This window comes from Delphinus delphis, chromosome 5 (genome assembly GCF_949987515.2).
Source record: "Delphinus delphis chromosome 5, mDelDel1.2, whole genome shotgun sequence".
Classification (NCBI taxonomy): domain Eukaryota; kingdom Metazoa; phylum Chordata; class Mammalia; order Artiodactyla; family Delphinidae; genus Delphinus; species Delphinus delphis.
This window is the reverse complement of record NC_082687.1, coordinates 92,258,532-92,278,644: the sequence shown is the minus strand read 5'-3', so window position 1 is coordinate 92,278,644 and position 20,113 is coordinate 92,258,532. Positions and strand designations below refer to the sequence as shown.

General features: G+C 39.1%; 1 protein-coding gene and 1 pseudogene across 2 annotated transcripts in view; both read left to right on the top strand.

The window, feature by feature from the left end:
- The window catches only part of SLIT2 (slit guidance ligand 2), a 380,715-nt gene that overhangs the window by 144,452 nt on the left and 216,150 nt on the right, over window positions 1-20,113 (top strand). The window lies entirely within an intron of this gene.
- LOC132425657 (POU domain, class 5, transcription factor 1 pseudogene) lies at window positions 9,962-10,997 on the top strand (annotated as a pseudogene).

The window sequence follows — 20,113 nt, the reverse complement described above, 5'->3', positions numbered from 1 at the left end:
AGAGCACAGCAACAGGGGTGCAGAGGGCAAAGCGGAGAGATTTCTGCACAGGGGATCGGTGCTGACCAGCACTCACCAGCCTGAGAGGCTTGTGTGCTCACTCACTGGGGCCGGTGGGGGCTGGGAGCTGAGGCTTGGGCTTCGGAGTTCAGATCCCAGGGAGAGGACTGGTGTTGGCTGCGTGAACACAGCCTGAAGGGGGCTAGTGCGCCACAGCTAGCCAGGAGGTAGTCCGGGGAAAAGTCTGGACCTGCCTAAGAGGCAAGAGACAAATGTTTCGGGGTGTGCCAGGAGAGGAGATTCAGAGCGCCACCTAAACAAGCTCCAGAGATGTGCGCGAGCTGCGTCTATCAGTGTAGACACCAGAGACGGGCATGAGATGCTAAGGCTGCTGCTGCAACCACCAAGAATCCTGTGTGCGAGCACAGGTCACTATCCACAGCTCCCCTACTGGGAGCCTGTGCAGCCCGCCACTGCCAGGGCCCCGTGATCCAGGGACAAATAACCCTGGAGAACACATGGTGCACCTCAGCCTGTTGCAACGTTACACTTGCCTGTTGCCGGAGGCTCGCCCCGCATTCCATACCCCTCCCTCCCCCTGGCCTGAGTGAGCCAGAGCCCCCTAATCAACTGCTACTTTAACGCCATCCTGTCTGAGTGAAGAAGAGATATCCTCAGGAGACCTACACACAGAGACGGGGTCAAATCCAAAGCTGAACCCCAGGAGCTGTGCGAACAAAAAAGAGAAAGGGAAATTTCTCCCAGCAGCCTCAGGAGCAGTGGATTAAATCTCCACAATCAACGTCATGTACCCTGCATCTCTGGAATACCTGAATAGACAATGAATCGTCCCAAAATTGAGGTGGTGGACATTGGGAGCAATGACATATATTTTTTTTTCCTTTTTCTGAGTGTGTAGGTGTATGCTTCTTTGTGTGATCTTCTCCATAAAGCTTTGCTTTTATCATTTGTGCTAGGGTTCTGTCTGTCCGTTTTCTTTTGTTTGTTTTTGTTGGGTTTTTTTTAGTACAGTTTTTAGCTCTTGTTATCATTGGTAGATATGTTTTTTGGTTTGGTTCCTCTCTTCTTTTTATTTTCTTCGATTTTTTACTACTTTTTAATTTTTTATTTTTAATAATTATTTTTTATTTTAATAAGTTTATTTTATTTTACTCTTTTCTTTCCTTTTTCTTTTTTGTCCCTTTTCTTCTGAGCCGTTTGGCTGATAGTGTCTTAGTGGTCCACTTGGGTGTCTGGCCTGTGCCTCTGAGGTGGGAGAGCCACCTTCAGGACATTGGTCCACCAGAGACCTCCCGGCTCCGCATAACATCAAATGGCAAAAGCACTCCCAGAGATCTCCATCTCAACACTAAGACCGAGCTCCACTAAACGACCAGCAAGGTACAGTGCTGGACACCCTATGCCAAACAACTAGCAAGGCAGGAACACAACCCCACCCATTAGTAGAGAGGCTGCCTAAAATCATAATAAGGTCACAGACACCCCAAAACACACCACTGGATGTGGTCCTGCCCACCAGAAAGATCGAGCCTCCTCCACCAGAACACAGGCACTAGTCCCCTCCACCAGGAAGCCTACACAACCCACTGTACCAACCGTAGCCACTGGTGGCAGACACCAAAAACAATGGGAACTATGAACCTGCAACCTGCAAAAAGGAGACCCCAAACACAGTAAGTTAAGGAAAATGAAAAGACAGAGAAACACACAGCAGATGAAGGAGCAAGATAAAAACCCACAAGACCAAACAAATGAAGAGAAAATAGGAAGTCTACCTGAAAAAGAATTAAGAGTAGTCATAGTGAAGATGATCCAAAATCCTAGAAATAAAATGGAGAAAATACCAGAAATGTTTAACAAGGACCAAGAAGAACTAAAGAGCAAACAACAATGATGAACAATTTAATGATGAACATTAAATTGATGAACATTAAATTCCATTTAATTCCAATTTTAAATGGAATTAAAAATTCTCTAGAAGGAATCAATAGCAGAATAACTGAGGCAGAAGAACAGATAAGTGACCTGGAAGATAAAATAGTGGAAATAACTACCTCAGAGCAGAATAAAGAAAAGAGAATGAAAAGAATTGAGGACAGTCTCAGAGACTTCTCGGACAGCATTAACTAGACCAACATTCGAATTATAGGGGTCCCAGAAGAAGAAAAGAAAAAGAAAGGGACTGAGAAAATATTTGAAGAGATTATAGTTGAAAACTTCCCTAATGTGGGAAAGGAAATACTCAAGCAAGTCCAGAAAGTACAGAGCGTCCCATACAGGATAAATCCAAGGAGAAACACATCAAGACACATATAAATCAAACTATCAAATATTAAATACAAAGAAAAAATATTAAAAGCAGCAAGGGAAAAGCAACAAATAACATACAAGGGAATCCCCATAAGGTTAACAGCTGATCATTCAGCAGAAACTCTGCAAGCCAGAAGGGAGTGGCAGGACTTATTTAAAGTGATGAAAGGGAAAAACCTACACCCGAGATTACTCTACCAAGCAAGGATCTCATTCAGATTCGATGGAGAAATTAAAACATTTACAGACAAGCAAAAGTTAAGAGAATTCAGCACCACCAAATCAGCTTTACAACAAATACTAAAGGAACTTCTCCAAGCAGGAAACACAAGAGACCTACAATAACAAACCCAAAACAATTAAGAAAATGGTAATAGGAACATACATATCAATAATTACCTTAAATCTAAATGGATTAAATGCTCCAACCAAAAGACACAGACTGGCTAAATGGATAAAAAAAAAAAAAAGACCCATATATATGCTGTCTACAAGAGACCTACGTCAGACCTAGGGACACATGCAGACTGAAAGTGAGGGGATGGAAAAGGATATTCCATTCAAATGGAAATCAAAAGAAAGCTGGAGTAGCAATTCTCATATCAGACAAAATGGACTTTAAAATAAAGACTATTACAAGAGAAAAAGAAGGACACCTCATGATGATCAAGGGATCAATCTAAGAAGAAGATATAGCAATTGTAAATATTTATGCACCCAACATAGGAGCACCTCAATACATAAGGCAAATGCTAACAGCCATAAAAGGGGAAATCAACATTAACACAATCATAGTAGGGGACTTTAACACCCCACTTTCACCAATGGACAGATCATCCAAAATGAAAATAAATAAGGAAACACAAGCTTTCATTGATACATAAAAGAAGATGGAATTAATTGATATTTAAAGCACATTCCATCCAAAAACAACAGAATACACTTTCTTCTCAATAGCTCATGGAACATTCATTCTCCAGGGTAGATCATATCTTGGGTCACAAATCGAGCCTTGGTAAATTTAAGAAAATTGAAATCATATCAAGTATCTTTTTTGACCACAATGCCTAGACTAGATATCAATTACAGGAAAAAATCTGTAAAACATACAAACACATGGAGGCTAAACAATTCCCTACTAAATAACCAAGAGATCACTGAAGAAATCAAAGAGGAAATCAAAAAATACCTAGAAACAAATGACAATGAAAGCCCTACAACCCAAAACCTATGGAATGCAGCAAAAGCAGTTCTACGAGAGAAGGGTATAGCAATACAATCCTACCTCAAGAAAACAGCTCAAATAAACAGCCTAACCTTACACCTAAAGCAATTAGAGAAAGAAGAACAGAAAACCCCCAAAATTATCAGAAGGAAAGAAATCATAAGATCAGATCAGAAATAAATGAAAAAGAAATGAAGGAAGCAATAGCAAAGATCAATAAAATCAAAAGCTGGTTCTTTGTGAAGATAAACAAAATTAATAAACCATTAGCCAGACTCATCAAGAAAAAAAGGGAGAAGACTCAAATCAATAGAATTAGAAATGAGAAAGTGGAAGTAAGAACTGACACTGCAGAAATACAAAGGATCATGAGAGATTGCTACAAGCAACTACATGCCAATAAAATGGACAAACTGGAAGAAGTGGACAAATTCTTAGAAATGCACAACCTTCCGAGACTGAACCAGGAAGAAATAGAAAATATGAACAGATCAATCACAAGCACTGAAATTGAAACTGTGATTAAACATCTTCCAACAAACAAAAGCCCAGGACCATATGGCTTCACACACGAATTATATCAAACATTTAGAGAAGAGCTAACGCCTATCCTTCTCAAACTCTTCCAAAATATAGCAGAGGGAGGAATACTCCCAAACTCATTCTACGAGGCCACCGTTACTCTGATAACAAAACCAGACAAAGATGTCACAAAGAAAGAAAACTCCAGGCCAATATCACTGATGAACATAGATGCAAAACTCCTCAACAAAATACTAGCAAACAGAATCCAACAGCACATTAAAAGGATCATACACCGTGATCAAGTGGGGTTTATTCCAGGAATGCAAGGATTCTTCAATCTAAGCAAATCGATCAATGTGATACACCATATTAACAAATTGAAGGAGAAAAAGTATATGATCATCTTAATAGATGCAGAAAAAGCTTTCGACAAAATTCAACACCCATTTATGATAAAAACCCTCCAGAAAATAGGCATAGAGGGGATTATCTCAACAGAATAAAGGCCATATATGACAAACCCACAGCCAACATCGTCCTCAATGATGAAAAACTGAAACCATTTCCACTAAGATCAGGAAAGAGACAAGATTGCCCACTCTCACCACTATTATTCAACATGGTTTTCGAAGTTTTAGCCACAGCAGTCAGAGAAGTAAAAGAGATAAAAATAATCCAAATTGGAAAAGAAGTAAAGCTGTCATTGTTTGCAGATGACATGATAGTATACATAGAGAATCCTAAAGATGCTACCAGAAAACTACTGGAGCTAATCAGTGAATTTGGTAAAGTAGCAGGATACAAAATTAATGCATAGAAATCTCTTGCATTCCTATACACTAATGATGAAAAATCTGAAAGAGAAATTAAGGAAACACTCCCATTCAGCATTGCAAAAAAAGAATAAAATACCTAGGAATAAACCTACCTAAGGAGACAAAAGGCCTGTATGCAGAAAACTATAAGACACTGATGAAAGAAATTAAAGATGATACAAACAGATGGAGAGATCTACCATGATCTTGGATTGGAAGAATTAACATTGTGAAAATGAATATACTACCCAGAGCAATTTCCAGATTCAATGCAATCCCTAGCAAACTATCAATGGCATTTTTCACAGAACTAGAACAAAAAATTTCACAATTTGTATGGAAACACAAAAGACTCTGAAGAGCCAAAGCAGTCTTGAGAAAGAAAAGCAGAACTGGAGGAATCAGACTTCCTGACTTCAGACTATACTACAAGCTACAAAGCTACAGTAATCAAGACAGTATGGTACTGGCACAGAAACAGAAATATAGATCAATGGAACAGGATAGAAAGGCCAGAGATAAACCCACGCACACATGGTCACCTTATTTTTGATAAAGGAGACAAGAATATACAATGGAGAAAAGACAGCATCTTCAAAAAGTTGTGCTGGGAAAACTAGACAACTACATATAAAAGAATTAAATTAGAACACTCCCTAACACCATACACAAAAATAAACTAAAAATGAATTAAAGACCTAAATATACGGCCAGACACTATAAAACACTTAGAGGAAAACATAGGCAGAACCCTCTATGACATAAATCACAGCAAGATCCATTTTGACCCACCTCCTAGAGAAATGGAAATAAAAACAATAATAAACAAATGGGACCTAATGAAACTTCAAAGCTTTTGCGCAGCAAAGGAATCCATAAACAAGATGTAAAGACAACCCTTAGAATGGGAGAAAATATTTGCAAATGAAGCAACTGACAAAGAATTTATCTCCAAAATTTACAAGCAGCTCATGCAGCTCAGTATCAAAAAAACAAAAAACCGAATCCAAAAATGGGCAGAAGACCTAAAGCGACATTCCTCCAAAGATATATAGGTTGCCAACAAACACATGAAAGAATGCTCAACATCACTAATCATTAGACAAATGCAAATCATAACTACAATGAGGTATCACCTCACACCAGTCAGAATGGCCATCATCAAAAAATCTAGAAACAATAAATGCTGGAGAGGGTGTGGAGAAAAGGGAACCCTCTTGCACTGTTGGTGGGAATGTAAATTGATACAGCCACTATGAAGAACAGTATGGACGTTCCTTAAAAAACTACAAATAGAACTACCATGTGACCCAGCAATCCCACTACTGGGATATACCCTGAGAAAACCATATTCAAAAAAGTCATGAACAACAATGTTCATTGCAGCTGTATTTACAATAGCCAGAACATGGAATCAATCTAAGTGTTCATCAACAGAAGAATGGATAAAGAAGATGTGGCACATATATACAATGGAATATTACTCAGCCATAAAAATAAATGAAATTGAGCTATTTGTAGTGAGGTGGATGGACCTAGAGTCTGTCATACAGAGTGAAGTAAGTCAGAAAGAGATGCTGTATGCTAACACATATATATGGAATCTGAAAAAAAAAAAAAGGTCTGAAGAACCTAAGGGCAGGACAGGAGTAAAGACGCAGGTGTAGAGAATGGACTTGACATGGGGAGGGGGAAGGGTAAGCTGGGACAAAGTGAGAGAGTGTCATGGACTTATGTACAGTACCAAATGTAAAATAGATAGCTAGTGGGAAGCAGCCGCATAGCACAGAGAGATCAGCTCAGTGCTTTGTGACCACCTAGAGGGGTGGGATAGAGAGGGTGAGAGGGAGACGCGAGAGGGTGTAGATATGGGGATATATGTGTATGTATGGTTTATTCACTTTGTTATAAAGCAGAAAGTAACACACCATTGTAAAGCAATTATACTCCAATAAAGTTGTTTAAAAACTGTATTAAATAACTGAGATAAACAGTTATTAAACATAAATGTAGTACAGTTGTATTAATATAAAAAATCATATAACATTAAAAAAATCTACAAACAATAAATGCTAGAGAGTGTTTGGAGCAAAGGGAACCCTCTTGCACTATTGGTGGGAATGTAATTTGGTACAGCCACTATGGAGAAGAGTATGGAGGTTCCTTAAAAAACTAGAAATAGAACTACCATATGACCAAGCAATCGCACTACTGGGCATATACCCTGAGAAAACCGTAATTCAAAAAGGTACATGTACCACAATGTTCATTGCAGCACTATTTACAGTAGCCAGGAAATGGAAGCAACATAAGTGTCCATCGACAGATGAATGGATAAAGAAGACATGGCACATATATACAATGGCATATTACTCAGCCATATAAAGAAACAGAATTGAGTTTTTTGTAGTGAGGGGATTGAACCTAGAGTCTGTCATACAAGAGTGAAGTATGTCAGAAAGAAAAAAAACAAATACCGTATGCTAACGCATATATGGAATCTTAAAAATATATATAAATGGTTCTGAAGAATCTAGGGGCAGGAGAGGAATAAAAACGCAGACGTAGAGAATGGACTTGAGCACACAAGGAGGGGGAGGGGTAAGCTTGGATGAAGTAGGAGAGTGGCATGGACATATATACACTACCAAATGTAAAATAGATAGCTAGTGGGAATCAGCTGCATAGCACAGGGAGATCAGCTTGGTGCTTTGTGACCACCTAGAGGGGTGGGATAGGGAGGATGGGAGGGAGATGCAAGGGGGAGGGGATATGGGGATATATGTATACGTATAGCTGATTCACTTTGTTATATAGCAGAAACTAACATAACATTGTAAAGCAATTATACCCCAATAAAGATGTTAAAAAAAAAAGAGTTATGGGACGTAAAGAAGGAGAGGCAGATGGTATGTACAAATGGTTCCAGAATTTGGAGTTTGAAAAGGAGAACAGAGAATTCAGTATTTGAAAATACCATGGAGAATCAAGGAGGTAGAAGTAGCATTATGGCCAGAATTTTTGGAGGTGCTTAGTGTACTTTAAGTTGGGCCATCTTTTATCATCTGTTCCGCAGGAGACTTTATTATGTTGTTGCCATACAATATTCTCTGATTTTGTTTTATCCAAGCATGTACTGTTTCTTTGTTTTTCAGTTCCTAATATAAATAACATGCTATTCATTTGTATATTGATTTTAGATTTCAGTTTTGCTGTTAATACATATATTCCATTCTGGTAGTCTGTGGATTCCTTTGTCAATTATCAGTTATTATTTCCAGAAATCCTGAAACCAAGTATATTTCATTATATTCAGTATAACATCTGGGGTATATTTCAATTCTATTTATATTTAGCTCAATCAGTAATATCCATCCTTTGGCTAATGTTATTATAAATTGATTTAGCTATATTTTAAATTAATTGAAAATTTTACCCATGGTAAATACATAAGATTATCATTGAATCAAAATATATACTATTAAATTAAAGATTAATTTTGGGATAACACAAATATACTTTCTGGCATATGTACAATCTTGTAAAAAATAATAAGCAGCTTAATGTTAAGCTGACTAGCATGAAAAATATTCAGCATGGTAAAAAATTAAAAGAAATGTGTTCTCTATATCCAGTGTTTCATTAATGGGGAAGTTAAACTTTATTCTTTTTCTACTGTGGCTGAATTTTAAAAGTACAGAAGTCAGTAGCAGAATATAAGTTTTCAATACTATACTATTTGGTTTAAGAAAAATATTCTCTTCAAATTATAGAGTAATATTAATCTTTTAATATTATAATGAGGGTGCCCACACCATAGTCTTTAAATCTGAAGCCTGATAGGACAGTCTGAGTTTAAATCCTGGTTTTGCAAGAACTGAGTGACCCTAGGCAAATTACTAAACTCTCTGACCCTCAATTTTTGCATCTATAAAAGGGGTTAATAGTGGTATGTACATCACAGGAAGTTGTGAGTTTTGATTAGATTAATATATGTAAAATGATCAGAACAGTAATTGAACATATTAAGTGTCCTGCAATTGTTTGCTAGCATCATAATTCATTTGCATCTATACACAGCTCTTTTCAGTGTGCATGCAATTATATGAATATCACTGGGAATGACATTTTATCCTTACATAGTACTATTCTCATGATAGGTAGCTCAGACTTAGGTGTAGATGATAGAACTGTTCTACCAAATGAAATAGTTAAATTGATGATAGAGTTAAGGGTAGATTAGATCCTATTTAAAACCTATACGAAATGTGTCTCACACAGTATGTTGACAGTTACCATTACTTGAATTTAATCTTTTCCCTACTCTTCTTTCTGGGGACTCAGTTAATCAGTGTTCCTTGAGTATCTAATATGTATCAAATATTATACTATGATTTTTAAAAATAATTAGTTAATTAATTTATTCTTCCCTGCGTTGGGTCTTTGTTGCTGGGCTCAGGCTTTCTCTTAGTTGCGGCGAGCTGGGGCTACTCTTCGTTGCGGTGCACGGACATCTCATTGCGTTGGCTTCTCTTGTTATGGAGCATGGGCTCTAGGCACACGGCCTTCAGTAGTTGTGGCACACGGGCTCAGTAGTTGTGGCTCGTGGGCTCTAGAGCGCAGGCTCAGTAGTTGTGGCACATGGACTTAGTTGCTCGGCAGCATGTGGGGTCTTCCTGGACCGGGGATCGAACCCATGTCCCCTGCATTGGCAGGCAGATTCTTAACCACTGCACCACCAGGGAAGTCCCTATACTATGATTATAATGCTTAAGACAGGTGCAGTTATTGCCTTGAGGCAGCTTATACACTGGAGGGCAAGAGTTACATCAAACAAATAAGTATTGGTACTACAAAGAAAAAGTTATAGTAATATACTAAAAGAGGGCATCTCTCCTGGTGCTGGGTGCAAAAGCCACCCTAACTGAAGTGCTATAATAACCTGAGATCAAAGAATGAAAACTTTAGCTACCTGAGGAGGAAAAGTACCAAGTAGAAAGCATGGGGTATGGGAGTTTACATGACATGTGTACTGAGTGTAGAGAAATACAGGTGTGATGTATTCTCTTTCAGGGGACTGAAAGAGAAGCCAGAACTCCTAGAACTAAGAGTTCCTGTTAAAGATAGTGACTTGGGGCTTCCCTGGTGGCGCAGTGGTTGAGAGTCCGCCTGCCGATGCAGGGGACACGGGTTCGTTCCCCGGTCTGGGAAGATCCCACATGCTGCGGAGCGGCTGGGCCCGTGAGCCATGGACGCTGAGCCTGTGCGTCCAGAGCCTGTGCTCTGCAACGGGAGAGGCCACAACAGTGAGAGGCCCACGTACCGCAAAAAAAAAAAAAAAAAAAAAATAGTGACTTGGCCGACCCCCGAGGAGTCCCAGGCCATCAAAGCTCTTCAGAAAGACCTCGAACAATTTGCCAAGCTCCTAAAGCAGAAGAGGATCCCCCTGGGATATACCCAGGCCGATGTGGGGCTCACCCTGGGGGTTCTCTTTGGGAAGGTGTTCAGCCAAGCAACCCTCTGCCGTTTTGAGGCTTTGCAGCTCAGTTTCAAGAACATGTGTAAGCTGCAGACCCTGCTGCAGAAGTGGGTGGAGGAAGCTGACAACACCGAGAATCTGCAGGGGATATGCAAGGCAGAGGCCGTCATGCAGGCCCGGAAGAGAAAGCAGACCAGTATTGAGAACGGAGTGAGAGGCGACCTGGAGAGCATGTTCCTGCAGTGCCCAAAGCCCATCCTGCAGCAGATTAGCCACATGGCTCAGCAGCTCGGGCTTGAGAAGGATGTGGTCCGAGTGTGATTCTGCAACCGTCGCCAGAAGGGCAAACGATCAAGCAGTGACTTTTCGCAGCGAGAGGATTTTGAGGCTGCTGGATCTCCTTTCTCAGGGGGACCAGTATCCTTTCCTCTGGTGCCAGGGCCCCATTTTGGTATCCCAGGCTATGGGGGTCCTCATTTCACTACGCTGTACTCCTCGGTCCCATTTCCTGAAGCTGAGGCCTTTCCCTCGGTGTCTGTCACCACTCTGGGGCTCCCCCATGCATTCCAACGGAGGTGTCAGCCCTTCCCAGGAATGGGGACAGAGGAAGGGGGACAGCTAGGGAGAAAACCCTGGGATTCGTACCAGGGCTTTGGGATTAGGTTCTTCATTCACTTAGAAAGGAATTGGGAGTACACAGGGTGTGGGGGCAGGGAGCTTGGGGGAACTGGTTGGAGGGAAGGTGAAGTTCAGTGATGCTCTTGATTTTAATCCCTGCATCACTCATCACTTTGTTCTTAAATAAAGAAGCCTGGGACCTAGAAAAAAAGAAAAAAGATAGTGACTTGATGGACCCTAAGTCTTTTTGTTTGTGTTTTTGTTTCCTTACTAGCATGAACGTGAAATTACTAAGGTTATATTTTTAATGAAGGGGTTCACTTTAATGTTCTGTACCTTTGAACTGTATGCATTTGATTTAATAAGCATACCTATAAATCCTATAAATCTTATTTTGATGATGACTCTGACTACTATGGGAAGATTAATTGAATGGAAGGTGTGGAGAGAGCAGATAGGAGGCAATTTAGTAATGCAGGAGAGAGATTATTGCATCTCGGCCTGGAAGGATGGCTCTTGGAATGAAGAAAAGTGGATAATTTTAGAATCTTTAGAAGAGACAATTTGTAAAACTTGGCAGTTGATGGATAGGAAAAGAGATGAGTGTACTATGGTTCCCATATTTCTGGTTTGAGTGTATGAGGTGTGGAATATAGGACGAGGTACAGGTTTGGATATGGGGAAGTTTATAAGTTTAGCATTAAAGTAGTATTTTTTTCTTTTCGAATTAGGTCTGGACTACTGTGGAGCAAATGCAATGTTGAGATGAGTATATGGTCTGGAGTGTAGAAGAAAGCTCTCAATTGCAATATAAATCTACAAGTCATAGACATAGAGATGGAAATTGAAGCTATGGAAGTAAATCATGTAATAATGGAGGAAAGAATATAGAATAACAAAGAGGAGCACCTTGGAGCAACTAGAGCCTGAAAAAAAGCCAGCATTTAATGATCAGTTAAAGAAGGAGGAACTACTTATGAAAGGCAGCTAGAGAAAAAAATGGGAATGTGGTACATTAGATATCTAGGAAAGAGAGTTTTGAAAAAGGAGGGAATGGGCCCACAGGGTAGAATAATGTTAGGTTAAATAAAATGAGAGCTAAGAGTGTTTCATTAGGTTTAGTAAAGTGGATATTGAGGCCAAAACAATTGTAGTGAGAACACATTAGGTACAGTAGTGAGAGTGGAAGAAATATTAGAATAAGCAGGAAGTGAGGAAATAAAGGGTAAATGTCTTGTTGGATATTTGAGTTTGGAAAAAAAGAGCAAATGTGATTGTCCAGAAGAGGAAATGGAATTGAGAGAGCATTTATTTGTTTTTGTTTTTGTTGTAGGAAGGGAAGTAAGATTAGCCCACTTAGGGCAGGAGTCAGTATGGAGAGAATGACTAAAGATGGGGAAGAAAGTTTGTAATAGACATCTCCAGGGTCCTGGGAAGGTAAGAGGGATGCAGAACACAGAAGGAAAGGAAAAGGTGCCATGCAGAAGCAGGTTGGTTCATACATTCAGATGTTGGACATCAAGGGAGTTTCTGTTTAACACCTCCCCATTTCCTTGGTGAATAGAAGGCAGTAGCTTCCATAAAGTGTGAGGAAGGCCAGTAGAGTGGGGACCAGGGGTTGGAGAACAGTTGAGATTTTCAGAACAGGAGCATGAGAGAATGAGAGCTGACCAAACACGTGGATTGCCATGTGCTGGTAAATTCTTCTCAAAGGTGGTGACCATATATTTTATATGGATGTTAGCCAACTCTGAGATTGTTCCATGAGCACTCAGCAACTAAGATGCATGTACAGAGAAGATGGGCAGTTGGATCCATTCAGGGTTGGGGATTTTAGGGCAGGTGCAATAAAAGCCCCAAAACACAAGTGAGCTTAGGTTATTGGTGAGGATATGGCTGCAAAGATGAACCACTGAATCCAAGCTGGATGGGCTTCATCTTTGTCATCCTTAACTTCATCCATTATCCATCTTCTGAATAAGGATGGAATTGAAGTCAGAAATGCCTGAAAAAAAGGAAGAAAGTAGACAGAGTGGTTGGTAACGGATGAAGGATTCTCCCTTCTCATCATGCCTCTATCACCACAAAGACACTGTGTTGAAAGAACATCGTCTCTCCATCCAATTCTTGGGAAGAACTCTAGTTAATCGTGGTGGTCAGAGCTAGACATTTGTTGGAACAAGTTTTGCTGGCAAGCCAGAACTTTGTACCTCAAAAGCCAGAGCCAATCTGGCTGATTCCTTTGTGACCGCCCGCTTTCTGGCTTTCTCCTCCATTTGCTTGCCCTCCTGTTGGGTGAACGCTCTCACACATCATGTTTCTGGGGGAAGGGCAGAGCTGAAGGGGAAAGCACGTCAGCTAGGAAGACCTTCTCTCTGCCTGCTGACTCTAACCCATTCCATCCAGCAGACCTGCGCCCTCATCCATGCAGCTGGAGGTGTGGGTTCCCTTCACAGCCAGCTCTGTGATATCTCTGCAGGCGTACCTGGGGGTGCTGTTCCAAGATCTAGATTAGAGTGGAAGGCAAAAGATCCCTTTTAGCCTCAAGCCTAAACTTTGTTCTCCCATCTGGTATAATGGAGAGGTTATGAATGGAGTTTTGTTGTCCGCATTTGATCTCTAACTGTGGGTCTTTGACCAGGTTATTTAAGCTCCCGATTTTTCATCTAAAAGTGGAACACTAATAATACCCATCTCACAGGTTGGTAATGAAGACCGAACAAGTTAATGCATCTAAAACACTCATCCAATACCTAAAGTATCATATTTAATAAATATTAGTTTTTAAAAATGAATTATTAAGTTACCAGTGGGCTCTTAATGTTATTTTAGAAGGTGATTAGTTTTGGGTTTTTTTTTTTTTGTATTAAAACAACACAAGTTTATTACCTTTCAGTGTTGGAGGTCAGGGGTCTGGTATGGTTCTCAATGGACTGAGATCAAGTTGTTGGCAGGGTATGTTCCTTTTGGAGGCTCTTGGGGAGAATCCATTCCCACGCCTTTTCCAGTTTCTAGAAGCCACCTGCATTCCTTGGCTTGTGGCCCCTTTCTGGCTTCAAAGCCAGAACGGTAGCATCTTCCAGTCTCTCTCTGACTCTGACTCTCCTGCTTTCTTCTTGTGATTACATTGGGCCCACCAGGATAATCTCCCCATCTCAAGATTCTTAATTTAATTCTTTTGCAAAGCCCATTTTGCCACTTAAGGTGACATTCTATAGAATGTGGACATCTTTGGAGGGCCAATATTCTGACTACCACTGGAGGCTACTGCAAAAATCCAGGCAAGAGATGATGGTGAACTGAGTCAGAGTGACAGCAGTGAAGATGGTGAGAAGTGGTGTTGTTCTGGATATATTTTGAGGGTAGAGCCAACAGGATATTCTGAGATTGGACGTGGATCTTTCTTTTCCAGTGGAGGGGGACTTCCAGTCTACCTCTGTGTTGGGCCTGGACCTCGGTGAGGATGTGGGTTTCTCTGGCATGAGGACCAAGGAGTCACAGGTCCATTACTGGAAGCTATGTGGCCCGCTAGGGCCTGGTGCCTGTTGCATGGCCTGCACTTGCTCAGTTGAATGGGTATGAAGTCGGTCTTATAACCTGCCATTAGCTCAAGTGCAGGGGCCCTCCAGGGCACAGTCTCCCCCGACTCCCCACTGTCCAGGTTCTGCTGGGCCTGTCCTACCCCTATTTCTAACTTCTGGCCTGTTCCCCGGGAAGGTCACACTTGCTCCCAGGTCTGTCACACGTCATTTATTTATGTGTTTGTTTATGTGTGAAACCAAGTTCCCCTAAAACCGAGTTCCCTTACTGAGTTTATGATTAATCTCTCTATCCAAAACTTTATTCCCTTGCTTGTCTCCTCTGACCTCAATCCCTTTCTTGTCCCCTCTGGCCTCAATCCTATGCTAACTGAACACTTATCAACCAGAGTCGGCTATTCTTGATTACATCATCAATGTATTAAAATTGCTACATCATCATTACATTGTACTACATCATCATTAACTTACAAACTCAGGTGTTTCTCCAGGGCAAGATGAGCCCACAGATCCCCAAGCCATGGACTACCTGGACAGAGAATTATAAAAAGGAGACATCCTGATTCCTGAAACCATGATTAAGAAATGTCATGAGGCAATGATTAATTCTAGTTCCTTTGTTCTTCCCCCTTAAAACATTCCTAACTCAAAGACCAAGATGAAGTGTATCTGAGACTTGTCTCCCACTCCTTTGCTTGATGCCCTGCAAATAAATCCTTACTTTGCCGCAAATGCCTGCTGTCAGAGTTTGGCTTTCTGCGCCACGGGCACATGACTTCTTGCTCGGTTACATGTGTATCTCTCTGTCCAGAATGTGCTTAGATTTATTTTAACTTAAAATTTTTTTTATTTTATAATGTTTTACTCTTTTCTCATTTGATTGGTGATCTTAGAGTATGTACCTCATTTTTACTCTGGAGGGAAAGAGGGAGAAGTGGGGAGCTGGGGAACACTGGGTCCTGAACGACAGAGAAACAGCAGAGCTCCTGGAGGTAACTGAGAGGATAAAAGGGAGAAACAGGAAGATGGGCCTTGAAGGACGGGTACCATAAATAAATAAAATGCTTAGACTCACATGGCTGGGAAGATGTGGAACCTAAAATTCAAATCAGAGACTCATAAGGCTCCCAAGGCTTAAATCTGCCCCCAACACTATTACCAAGTTGTTTGCACTGCACCTAAGAAAACTGAGTAACAGTTATTGCTTAAGTCAGAAGTGAAAACTAGAGTTAAATTATCTGTGTAAAACTTGAATTATTTGTTGTATATGTAATGTATCACAATATAACTAGCTATATTTGTTAGTTGGAATAAGAGCAAAGGTATGGGGCTTCCCTGGTGGCGCAGTGGTTGAGAGTCCGCTTGCCAATGCAGGGGACGCGGGTTCGTGCCCTGGTCTGGGAAGATCCCACGTGCTGCAGAGCGGCTGGGCCCGTGAGCCATGACCGCTAAGCCTGTGCGTCCAGAGCCTGTGCTCCACAACAGGAGAGGCCACAACAGTGAGAGGCCCGCGTACCGCAAAAAATAAATAAATAAAATAAAGACCAAAGATATGAAAACAATACTAATTCTGTTTCTCATTTAAAAACTCATACTGAAATATTTCATATTTATTCATTGGTTTTTATTGTTGTTATATAGTACGTTTTTAGTTATTGGTATTCAGTTTATACACTGAGTATGTACTACATATTTAATAAAGAAATAAAAGTAAGTTAGCATTATTGTTATACTGAGGAAAAAACTGTTTACAATTAATAATGTGGTTGTTAGTTTTAGCAAATTCATTTCCCACCTGATTACTTTCACCTCATACTTCCATACTTTCTATTCTACACACTTCATCTTGAGTATCCATTCAGCACATGCTGGTTTATCCATTACTGGGTTAATATACCTCAAGTGCAATTAGGATTCTGGAACTGAGAGGTTGAAGGTTTACTCAGGCTTTGCCGATCGTCAATAAATACCATTTCTCATCACAGTTCCTCAGTTGCTTTAGGTAAAATAAGGACAGTAGCACTGATCCATTTTCACAGTCTTGATAAAAAAAAATTAAACGCCTGCATGAAAAGATGTTAGTATGTTTTTTAAATAAAGATTTAAATGTGGAAAAATTGTAAGAGAACATAAAGTGGTGAAGGATTTGACTTAGAGGTCCTTTTTTTAGTTTTAAAACAACAAAATATTGAGATACTGAAAAAGGTAATACAAGTAGAAGTACTCTGTAAGCTGTAGTCTATAAATGTAAGATGATATTGATATTACAAAACCATTCATATAAAATTCCCAAATTTCTTAAGAGATGTATCTATGTTATTTTAATTATAATAATGTATTTAATAATTGTTCACACTAAATTCCATTTAATTCTAAAATATGTTTTTGTACACATATACATTTTTTAGATAGGTGAACTTGTTAAATTGAAGGCTAGCTATATTTTATCTTTGGGAGTTAAACAATATACACCTGGAAAACTGGGGAAACCACAGTAATTTAAAATATTGCTATTCTGTGCCATTTTTGCTTAAGTTGACTCAGGAAATACAAGTAAGTGCCACTTAATGAAAAATATGTATAAATGGTTAAGTATATTAATGTAGATATGCAATGATGCAATAATGCTCCTATTTTGACTTAACATGAATCTTTGCTTTGTATCATATATTAAAATACCATTGGCAAACCACTCAACAATTCCCAGGAGTGTCCACTGGAGACAGTGTTCCAAGAGGCCATTGAGCTTTGCGTTTTTGAACCTTTGCTGTTGGGGCATTGGTTTCTGGATTGCTCCTCTGTTAACATGATGAGCTAATTGGCCTAGCAGGACTCCCTTTAGAATAGCGGCTTCTGCTTAGTTCATCAGGAGTACAATTTGTTGTTTCATTTCCTCTTCTAGTCCCACTGGGGAAATTGAATTGTGAAAAGACTGCCTACTGGGAACATTCAGTACTCTTGACTGAATAAGTAACTTTATGTATCTATTTATTTCTTTGGTACTGTCTTAATTAGCAAAGAAAGAAGGACTTTATTAGGTAAGAGAGTGCTGTGGTTTTGATACAGATAGGTGCTGTTAGCAAAGCGTTTGATTCACAGAGCCTTCTCAAAGTCAGGGTGTTTTGCAGGTACAAAGCTTATGTGAAATTTTAATTTGCAGTGCTAGAGCTGTTTGCCATTTTGGTAAGTGTTAGTCATCCAATGCAGAAGTTGAAGACAAGTCAATGATGTTCTTTAAAAAAAAAAAAAAACACAGTTGTGAAGTTTAGAAGATTTATTCTTTGGACCACACAAACTTTAATTTTTCTCCAATAAATATTGTTGGTCCATAACAGTGTCCAAATGTGGGCTTGAACAGTGTATCCTTAAGTTTTAAAACCTTCACAATTTGTCAGTTGCATCATTATTTAATGCTGTATCCACTCTCAGGCAAAAACAGAGTTTATGAGCCCTAAACATCATGATGAACAAAGTCAGATAATATATTTTACATCTTTTTCTTTTAGAATTGAGGACTAGTTTCTACTGTACCTTATCAAACTCTTAAGTGTAATAAGGAAATTTCCTAAGATGTGATTTAAATATCCTCTAAATTAAAACCTCAGATGTTTTCTAGAACACCAGTTTAATAACTGCTTATCCTGAGAGTAGAGGCAGAATAATGTGATGATTAGAGATACTCTGGCTCTAGAACAAGACAGCCTTGATCCCGGTCACTGCTCTGTCGCTCACTAGCTTTGTGACCCTGGGCAAATAACTGAATTCCCTGAATCGCATAAGGTTAACTTAATAGGGATAGTGAGAGTTAATACAAGGCAAGCTCTTCGAAGAGCTCTTGGCAGACTGCCTACCACATAAGAATTGCTCAGTGGGTGTTAGCAGTTATTTTATATATTTCTTGATAATCCAGCACAAACCTGGTGCCAGTCATGTGTGCAATAAAGAATTCATAAATGCATTCTTTAATGAGTGAATGGACAAGAGGAAGTGTTGTCCATAAAACTTAGAATCATTATAAATCCGTCTCTGCCCTATACTTTTAAACAAAACAGCACATTTCTCTGTAGTTATAAAATTACAGCCAAATGTGGGAGAGGCTCAGAAGAACTTAAAATCTATATTTAGATAATAGATCCTTATTATCCCTAAGCCATTACTATATATATATAGTCTCTCAAAATTTTGAACATTAATTTGTAACATTCTATGAGTCTGGATGACTAGAAATAGAATTTAAAAATTCATCTTAATAAAATACTGTGAAAAACTTGCAAAGATTTTTTAAAAATATGCCTTATAACCCTTAAGAAGAAGAGCTTGTTTGTATACGGTTCCCTGATGTCTGAATTGAACAGGTAAGGGGAGGGGACTGGGGGAGTCACTTCATGGACTGAGTTCCTCATGTTCTTTGCCAGATATGATGAATATTCAAAAACGAAACAAAAATAACTAAGTCATTGTTCTACTCCTAAGGAAGGTGTAATTAATCTACTTGTGTAGATAGTTGTAACACATGATAAATCGAATTATATATATTTGTATTTATACTATTATTTTATATACATAAGATATATGTAATAGGTAGTATATATATATTATACACACATACATATATACGTGTAAATTCAAGTACTTAGTAATAAAGTAATTATTACTAATAAAGTAATTATTACTTTATTACTAATAAAGTAATACAGTATCATTGCTCTAAATAAAGTATTATTACTCCAAGTCTGTGTCCTAGGAGTTTAAGAAAATAAGGAAGTTTCCTTCCACTACTAAGAATGTTCTGCTTCCCTTTGAAACAGATTTATGGGGAACTGCTGAAGTAAGGGAACCATCTTAATCATTTTTTAGAACTCTCAGAAATTTCTGGTCTAGGAAAAAGGTGAAAATATAAAATTTTCATTATGTTATTTTGTACTATACTAAGAAATATGAGTAAGATAGAGACATCATTGTTAATGATGTATGTACTTTTATTTTGCAATCACAGTAATTTATGGTAGTGTTGGAGGGTTTTTCTCCCCCATGATTGTTCCCATGTATGGGAATGCAAAGCAGCATGCCTGACATATTATTTTCATTGTACTTGTCTATCTGTCTGTTTGGGCTTTCTTCACTCTTTTTTAATTAATCTGTGATTATCAACAAGAAAACATTGAGACTACCGTTACTAAATTCAGCACAAATGGAAGATGGTATTGATGTACTAAGTAATACGTGGTGGCCGTAATCAAACTTTCCATGTGATTTCCATTTGGAAAACAACAATTTAGCAAGTTAATTCCTGCCTTTTGTTGATTCTTAAAAATTGGTCTCCATTTGGGCTCTCTGTTATAAAGGAATGTGTTATTGTTTACTCTCTCCAGTGCATGAGTAGTAAAATAATTCAGAAAGTATGTTTTCATATGATAGAAGAGTGATTATCTTGGCAAATATTACAACAACAATAATATTCAGATATTTCATTTTCTGTTCTTGGTGCTCTTGCAGCTAGTTGGGCCATGTGGCTAGATCTGGACAATAGCATGTGATGTGTGTCGCTTCTGGATTGACTCAGCCCTTGTGTGATAGTGTA